General features: G+C 46.3%; 1 long non-coding RNA gene across 2 annotated transcripts; it reads left to right on the forward strand.

Annotated features, from left to right (window-relative positions):
* Window positions 1–32: 32 nt before the first annotated feature.
* LOC148001691 (uncharacterized) lies at window positions 33–6,152 on the forward strand. Of its 2 annotated transcripts, XR_015636028.1 has the most exons (4): window positions 33–233; window positions 2,571–2,789; window positions 5,346–5,518; window positions 5,795–6,152. It is a non-coding gene; the product is annotated as an uncharacterized LOC148001691 (long non-coding RNA). The 2 variants fall into 2 exon arrangements; XR_015636029.1 differs by lacking the exon at window positions 2,571–2,789 and having other exon boundaries at window positions 38–233.
* Window positions 6,153–9,534: the final 3,382 nt, after the last annotated feature.

Raw genomic sequence — 9,534 nt, forward strand, 5'->3', positions numbered from 1 at the left:
ACCAGGAAAGCGCATACTTGCCCAACCTTTATGCCACACAGTTCAGAGCAACACATGCTCTAATCTGGACTAAGTCCACTTAGCAGAGGCATAGGTGGCCCTCTGCTGACCCTTCCTGGAGACTCTCGTATTGCCAGGGTTCTCCCATCTGTGCTAATGGGAATGGGGAGAGGATGAGGCGAAACAGACAGAAAACTGTTCTTCCACTGTTAAGTCAGGAAGTGGCCCCTCAGGTAAGCACCATGTCTTCCTCCACTTTTAGCTCCTCCCATTTCTTTGCGTCACTGACCATTAGCTTCCTGAGACATATTCAACACCAAAGAGGCCGGCAAGCATCAAGGCACTCCTTCCCAGTTCCAGACATCTAAGACCTGTATTCAGAGATTGCCTGGCCCCCATTGGTCCCTTGGTTTCCTTTGCTCTTCCTGTCTGAAGGCTACTGTTCCTAACAGCTGTGTCTTGGGCATTTTTCTCTTCTTAAGGATCTCAGGCTCTCTGGTCCGGAAAAATCTCACCCTTTGGTGTGATTGTGATCATTGATCATGTTGCGATCTCTCTTTGCAGTCCCAACATCTGCTCCTTCACTAGACACCTCCACTTGGAAGTCTGGAGACACAGTGGGTCTTTACAAGTGGTTCAATCGGAGGGGGCCCAATTTGTAGCTCAAAGGCTAACATCCCAGGCAGGGGAAAGCCTCTGGGTTCCTGGCCCCCTTTACCCTTGTTGCCTTGTGAGGTCAGTTGGAGCGCTGAAGTGTCGAAAGACTTGAGATTACCATCCTGACTACCTCTAACATCTATTTGTCTCTGGGAAGATTATAGGACAAACTGAGGTACGCAGGATGCAGTCCCGATCGGAATTCTAGTTCTGGTTTGGGGCACGACCCTTTGCCCCTCTGAGTCTCTGGAGGAGGTTGAGCTGGATGATATCAAAAGTCTTCTGAATTCACATTTCAGTGGGAGACATCTCCAGCACTTCCGGGCGTGAGAATTGTCTATGCTGCTCAGCTGATGGTTTTTGCTGAGTTGATGCTGTCACCTTCTGCAATGTAGCAGACTTCATTCTGTGTCTTATAGCTTTGTCCTGACTTCCATGGAAGGGGCTGGAGACTAGCTGCTGGCTTCAACACTATCCATCTCACCTTTGTGTATCATTTTTATGAGTTTAAAATTTGTTATTTGACAATTTTATGTCTGTATTTAATACATTATGATCATGATCTCTCTTCCTATCCTCTCTTGTCTCCCTCCCATTCCTACCAACTCCCTTTCCAACCAGTCCCTTTCCTGGACCCATGAACTTTGGGTTTGCTTTGTGACTCATTAGTTTAACCGGGGCCATCTGTGTGATCATTGGTTTATCTATTGGAGCCTGGTGAGGTCACCAGTAGGCACACAACTGAGGACAGTGACCCCTCTTCTCCCTGCATCTTTCCTTCGAAGCAAATGGTTCAGTGCTGAGAGCAGAGTGCCTTCTGAAGACCCCTGCCAGACTATTGGTGGCCCCTTCTTATGCAGAATGAGATGCACACTTACTAGTTTGACCTTTTTCTGTTTGATTTCAGCGGCAGTTTCAGATGTCAGTTACCCCACCCCCACCCCCTTTCGACTCACTTGTGTGCCATTTTCTTGAGGAGATAATCAAAATCTTACTCAGTGTTCGCCTGAGGAAGGCTATTGTTTGTTCTGCTAAGTCAAGTAATGAATTACGATCTGATAATTAAAGGTTTACATTTTTCTTTTCTCTAATTTATTGGAATTTATAGCTAAATCTCTCTTCCTCATTCCACATCCTTGTTATATGCATTTTCTAGTAGGGAAGTCTAAATTGGTTATGCTTTTGTACTCACATGTGCGTTGTGTGTGTGTGTGTGTGTGTGTGTGTGTGTGTTTGCAGGTCAAAGGACAATGCTCAGGAGCTCTCTCCTGAGAGTTCACTCGGGCCACTTGTGAGATTCAGGGATGAAACTCAAATGCCTTTACCTGTTGAGCCACCTGGCCCACTTAAACTTTTTTCTTTTGAAACTCTCATTGACCCAAGAAACAATTACATGAATTGAGCCCATATTTATGACTTTTGTAACCAGGGTCTTGTCTCAGACTTGTTTGACAATTGCAGCTCCCAGTCTCTGCTTCTCAGACTCCAGCTGATTCTCCATTAAAAAAAAAAAAGGGTGGGGTGGGGGCCTGGAGAGATGACCCAGAGGGTTAAGAGCACTGGCTGCTCTTCCAGAGCACCTGGATTCAATTCCCAGCACCCACATGGCAGCTCACAACTGTCTGTAGCTCCTGTCCCGGGGATCTGACACCCTCACACAGACATATACATACATGCGCAGTGGAAACTTTGGTTTCTTTGGAAGTCAATTATGTCAGATGATGTTTTGCTGGGGCACACAGGTGAAAGGATGTTTTGCTTCAGCAAACATGTGAAAAGACTTATGATGTTTAGAAAGAATATAAATATGACCCTACAGACAGTGGGAACTTGAGCATTGGTTTGCCGATGACATGCAAGTATTGGTTCGCCTTACATTGCGTTGCTGCTCTTTGTTTGCGGTGACTTTGTAGAGAGAAACTTGCCAAAGAGCTTCTCACGAGGTTCCTGCAGCTCCTTGCCACTCCTGTAGACTCAGGTCAGTTGTTGAGCCTCAGGGTTTCTTCTGGATTGAACTGCCCTTGCTGATTCATGTGTGAGTGGGCCGGACTGCAGCTGCCGATTCATGTTTAGTGTTCATTAGTAGACTGGACTGAAGATTGGAAGACCCCCAAAGAACTATTTCCAAACAGGTACACCTCCTTCGTATCCTAATAACTTTTCATTTTCCACTACAACTGGAGGGTGGTGGGCCAGAGGGGAGGTTGAACCCTTATTAAAATAAGCTGTAAAAATATATGCCTACATACAGTAATACATGTAGTCAAATCACTAGTGTACATAAAAATAAAATATATTTTTTTAAAAAGGTGCTTTCCCACCATTAATTACACTTTCCCTCTTCCATTAAGTTTACCTCTTCCGTTAAGCTTATTGTATTTCTTAAATTCTTGGTGAACCTTTTGCTTTAATTTTCATTTGGTTTTGCTTTGTCACTTGAACCCATGACCCTTCTGCCCTAGCTTTTGTAGCTTCCACTAACAGTGCACAGGAGTGCTACCTCTTTGTTACTATCCCATTGGCCTTGTTTGTCCTCCCACGTAGCCTCCTTCCTGGAAGTCATCCTCATCGGGCCCACCAGTGACATACTGTTGAGTGCAATAATAACATATTTATCCTTGCCATACCCTTGACTACTTTGAGTCTGTCTACACCATTGGTGCTATTGGCTATCACCTCCTTCTAGGAATCCCACTCTCCTTGATCTTAGTGGCTCTAATCCTCCCTGAGTTTTCTCCAGCCTCTCTGATTGCTCCCCAGGCTCCTTTCTTGCTCAGCCCCATGCCCTGAAGGCTCTCTCTGCTCTTACTCCCCCCTAGTACTCTCACCCTGGGTGACCTCCTCTCCTCTCCTGACTCCTCTCTCCCACATGAGCACTGATGATGTCCAGTTCCTGTCTCTGCTCCAGCTCCAGACTCATCTCATCAGCTGCCTTCTGACAGTGTCTGTGTCTGTCTCCATTGATGCCTCAGATTCCAGTCATCCAAAGCTGAGCTCATTCTCTCTCTCACTCCCAGTTTATCTCCCATGCTGCCTCTTTCTGCATCTCTGTGAAGGACATTAGCACCCACCTAGTGGTCTAAACACGATGCCACAACTCTATCCCAATGTTTAATTTCACTGCAAACACAAGCAAGCATAAACTTGGAAGACTAAAGAAAACAAAACCAGGGTGCTAAGAAACATTTTTGAAAATATGCCTTAAAAAAAAAAAAGTGCCAGAGGATTGGAGAGATGGCTTGGCGGTTAAGAGCACCAACTGCTTTTCCAAAGGCCCTGAGTTCAATTCTCAGCAACTACATGGTGGCTCACGACTATCTATTATGGGATCTGATGTCCACTTCTGGTATGTCTGAAGACAGCTACAATGTATTCATTCATATATATATGTATTCAGCTACAATGTATTCATTCATATATATATATATATGATCTTTTTGTTTTAAAAAGGGTCAGAGTGGCCATACATGGAAAACACAGAAACATGCTGGGTCTTATTACACCTGTATTATGATTGAATGTTACTTGTATCTTGGGTGGTATATGCAGGAGAGTGGATGGATATAGCCTTCTCGGGGACACAACCCTTAGTGCTAACAGCCTCATCACTCTCTGACGCCTTTCTTCCATCTCAGTTGGCTCCTAAGCCCTGTTGATTCTGCATCATTGGTAGCAATTGAACCACTTCTAATGCTGTCTCAGGGCTTTGCTGTCTGCGACCTAAATTGCTCAAGTAATATCTTAACCGACTCGCTCTCCCTTACCATTCATCCATCACAAAGCTGGGGTCTGCTTCCTGTGTGTCATGCTCCTTCCTGAATACTTTCCATTGCTACTTAGTAACATCAAGAAAGTTCCAGCCTCCTTCGCCCATGTGTCCTGCCTCCTCTTCGTCTGTCCCCTTACCTCCTCAGTACTGTGTCACATATGGTCTCCTTCAAGATACCCTTGGCTTACTCTATCCTCACCCTGGACCCCTTTCTCCCCAGCTAGCCAGGGACATAGTCCATGAAGAGTAAAAGGAGGCAGGAGACACCAAACCTGTGAGTTCCAGAAAGGAAACGGCTCTACCCTGGCCTTGTTATATCATTGCTTCCCTTCAAAACACACGTTAAAATGCAACCCACGAGGCAGACAGAGTATTAAGAGGGTTGAAAGTCAATCCGACCATGGTGTTTAGAGGCAGGGTCTTTAGGACAGTGGTTGTCTCAACTTGTAGACTGTGACCCCTTAGAGGGTTGAAGGACTCTTTTATGGGGGCCTAAGATCATCAGAAAACGCTGATATTTACATTATAATTCATAACAGTAGCAAATTTAAAGTTGTGAAGTAGCAACAAAAATAATTTTACGGATGGGGGGGATGTGACCACAACATGAAGAACTGTTAAGGAATCACAGCATCGGGAAGGTTGAGAACCGCTGCTTAAGGAGGTGACTAGAATTAGAAAAAGTTGTCAGAGTAGGGCCACCCTGATTAAATACTAGTGACTTTCAAAGGAAAAGGAGAGATCAGATAAGATACAAGTGTGGGGCTGGGGATTTAGCTCAGTGGTAGAGCGCTTACCTAGGAAGCGCAAGGCCCTGGGTTCGGTCCCCAGCTCTGAAAAAAAGAACCAAAAAAAAAAAAAAAAAAAAAGATACAAGTGTGTGCTGGGTAAATTACCTTCTGCTGTCCTGGCCTGTCAGGTTGCCACAGAAAGAAGACTGGCCCTGGATACAAACCCTTGACCTTGGCCCTCCAGAACCGGGAGTGGAAGCTGCTTCTTTGTTATACATGGGCAAACGAAGAAAACGAGAAACAGTTTCCTGCCCCCCTCCCCTGATTGTCTTGGGTCATCACTTTTGTCCCTAACATGGAGGTAGGTTTCTTACTGCCCCCCCCCCCCGGCAGAATAAGGCCATTGTCCTCTTCTCAAAGCTTGCTACAGTGAGGGCATCTTCCGGACAGCAGCCCCACTCAGCTGACAGAACCCGTGTCCTCTGTAAACAGTGCCAAGAGAACACCATGGCCTCCTCCTTGGTCTGGGGCCCTTCACCAAGGGGCTCCCAGCGCGGGGGCGGAGGGTGGGAGAGCAGGAGAGAGCCTACTTGTTTGTTTTCTCCTTTGTGTTAACAATACAACATCTGTTCCCCAGCCTGGCAGCTGGACCGAAGTGAAATGGTGTGAGCATTCATTGCTCTCTGGACGGGAGGCTGGGCCCTGCAGAGGGGAGGCTGAAGGGGCGCAGAGAGGAGCCCCACGCACAACCTCCCTGACAAGAACAATTGCAGTGAGACTATCTGCAGCCCCTCTACCCTACCGCACTGCTACTTCCCACTCTCCCATCCTCCACGCCCACGCCTACCCCTACTACCCGCCACAGGCAACAGGGGAAGAGCTGGGTGACTTGATGTCCTGGCGGATTCATGAATTGTCACTAATATTCTGCATAGCTGCCGGTGTGCAGTTTTAAAAGAATCACTCAATTAAAAGGATGGTGTTTGCATAGTAAATATCTATTTTGGCTCTCGCACTTTGATAAAAAAAAAGTCTTTATTTACTTAAGAGTAAAGCTGACAGAGGTGGAACGAGACAGGAAGCGCATCACGTGAACGGGGGGAAGCGGGCAGAGCACGCAGGCTCCTATGCATTCTTTCTTCCTCCCTTTGACTGCTGTCTTCCTCAGCTCTGATAGTCCATAAAGGTGGTGGGCTCCATGGCCCAGTCTCTCTTCCCTGCGCTTTACTCTCAAGATTCCCCTCAGTACTGCGGTTGAGAGCCCCTTTTCCCAGTTCGCACCATGGACCACAGCCAGGTCCTGAACACCAGCCTCCCGTATCCAGGCTGCCTGCTTGCATCTCCAGCGGGTTGTCAAGGGCCTATGAAGTTAAGCATCCCCAGACGAACTCTCCATGTCCTACATCCTGTGCCTTGGCTCTTCTAGTCTCCCTCACCTCTGCTTATAGTGATTTGAGTGAGAAATGTTCCCCGAGGGGCTCAGGTATTTGAACGCTTCTTTCCCTGTCGGTGGTGCTGTTTGGGGGATGTTATAGAATCCAAATGTGCTTTGAGGGTTTATAGTCCCCGATCCCCAGTCCACTCTCATCACTTCCTGTGTATGCTTGAGATGTGATCTCTCAGCCTCCGGCTCTGACCTCCTGCTGTTGGGCCATATCCCTTGGAACAGTAAACTCTTATTCGATTTTTAAGATTTCTTTCTTTTTATTTTTTGTGTATGGTTGTTTTGTCTGTGTGCCACATGCATGCAGTATCTGTGGAGGGCATTGGAGACCATGGCACTGGAGTGGCAGAGAGTCGTTAGCTACATAAGGGTGTAGGGGGAAATCAGACTAGGGTCTGTGAGAAAGTCCAGGCTTTCTTCTGTAAGTTACTCTGGGTCACCCTTGTCTGTCTGCCTTTCTTTTTTCTTTCTTTCTTTCTTCCTTCCTTCCTTCCTTTCTTTCTTTCTTTCTTTCTTTCTTTCTTCCTTCCTTTCTTCCTTTCTTTCTTTCAAAGATTTATTTAATGTATATGAGTACACTGTAGCTGGCTTCATGCACACCAGAAGAGGACATCAGATCCCACTACAGATGGTTGCGAGCCACCATGTGGTTGCTGCGAATTGAACTCAGGACCTCTGGAACAGCAGTCAGCACTCTTGACTGCTGAGCCATCTCTCCAGCCCATTTTTCTTGATTTCTCTTACTCTCCCAGCAACTATTCATTCTAAATCTCAGTCCTGATTATTTCGTCTACCTCAGTGACTTTGCTCCCTGTCTGGAGCAACCATTAGCCCTTAGCTACCTCTTGGCTACTGTGTTTACTTTTGCAACTTCTCTTTCTATTCCTTTAATTTAAAACAATTTTATTAATTCATGAGTTGAGTCACTCTGTGTTTTCTGTCTTTCTGTCTTTCTTTCTGTCTCTCTGTCTCTGTCTCTGTCTCTGTCTGTCTCTGTCTCTGTCTGTCTCTGTCTCTCTCTCTCTCTCTCTCTCTCTCTGTGTGTGTGTGTGTGTGTGTGTGTGTGTGTACACCTGCTGAGACCAGAGGAGGATGCTATGTCCCTTTGGAGTTGGAGTTTCAGGTATTTTGGGATTTGTTATGTGGAAGCTTGGATCTGAGCCCTGGTCCAGATGAGTTGTTGAGCTCTCTCTCCAGCCCTTGCATCTTCCCTTCCTATCAATCTACTCTCTTAGCCTATAATATTGCAGTTTTGATCTGTTCCTGTTTAAATCATTCAGTAACTCCCATCATACTCAGAGTAGAGGCCATTCAGTGATCTTCAAGCTTCTCCTGTGCCTGGCTTCCTGTGAGCGCCCTCTGATTGGTCTTACTGATAACAGTGCCCACCTACCTCTTTCTGCTCTGTGAAGCCACCAGGGCCACTTCCAGCCCAGACCTTTTCCTGGGCTACTTTTCTCAAATTGCCAAGTGCCTTCCTCTTTGACCCTTCATCTTTATCCTGGTGTGCCCTATATTCATTCATTCATTCATTCATTCATTCATTCATTCATTCATTCTCTCTCTCTCTTTCTCTCTCCCCATCCTCATTTTCCACCCATAGTATTTGCCACACCTACATAGTCTACTGACTTATTTTATTCATTGCCCCCACCAATGTTAAGGGGGTTGCATGGGACAGGTGTGGTGGGGGAGTTGCATGGGGGTAGGGATTGTTGCCCATTTTGTGCTTTGCTGTGTCTCTAGTCCTTGAAACAGTGTCTGACACACAGAAGGGACTATATTAACTACTTGGTATATGCTAAATTAATAAATAAACCAATGAATGAGTATAAGAACTCGGCTACTGTTTAGGGTGGAATGGCTAGGCTGCCTAGGGGATTATTTGCTCTGGACCAATGGGGAAATATTTGCTCTGGGTGTGACACCTCCCTCCCCCTAATAAAATAAGCTAAGAAGGTAAAGCAGACCTCTCAGTCCGAGTCGTGGACGCTTGATGTGTCTTTGGGGAAGGGTTTGGGGTTACCTAGTAAAAGATGAGAGCCAAAGCGCCTGCTCTGTTTCATTTCCTCTGGTGCTTGTGTATAGATCAGCTGCTGCTGAAGACACGGGCAGAGATCGTGCTAGGTGGCAGATGAGAGGTTGGGATCACTCAGACACAGCTCAGCAAGAAACTTAGGCCACAAGAAGTCAGAGCCTTCAGTCTGAGCATCCTGGGGAGACCACTATACTCTCCAGCTCTTTGGAGACAATGTTGGTCCTTGGAAGGGGGGGATCCTTTGCAATGGCATTGTTTCTTGGTTTTCTATTGTTCATCCTTTAAGAATTGGAATTCAATGAAAGAAGGTGAATCAACATTGTGCTCATCAAAACTCCCTCACACTTTCACAATTTGCTGAGCACTCCCATATGCATTTCCTGCATACTCTTTTGAGTTTTTATGAATGGGTACTAATTGTCTGTCATAGGCCTCATTGTGTCCTCATCATATGTACACATAACAACATAGATCATATCCACTCCTCCATAGCCTGCTTTCTTACCTCACTCTCTTCTTTATGGCTGAAGAATAGTCTCTCCTTTCCTCCCTCCTTTTCCCTCTTCCTTTCTGTCTCCTTCCCTCTCTTCCTCCCTCCCTCCCTACTCCCTTCCCTGACTTCTGGCCAGCATAAGGTGAATAGGCTTCTTCTGCTGTATACTCCTGCTGTGATATCTTGCCACCATGGACCCAAAGCAAAGTGGTCATGGACTAAAACTTCTGAAGCAGGAAGTGTAATGCAGTTATCTTAGTTACTGTCCTATCGCTGTGAAGGCACACCAGGACCAAGGCAACTTATAAAAGAAAGCATTTCGGGCTGGAGAGATGGCTCAGCGGTTAAGAGCACCCGACTGCTCTTTCAGAGGTCATGAGTTCAATTCCCAGCAATCACATG

This window comes from Rattus norvegicus, chromosome 13 (genome assembly GCF_021556685.1).
Source record: "Rattus norvegicus strain SHRSP/BbbUtx chromosome 13, alternate assembly SHRSP_T2T, whole genome shotgun sequence".
Lineage (NCBI taxonomy): Eukaryota > Metazoa > Chordata > Mammalia > Rodentia > Muridae > Rattus > Rattus norvegicus.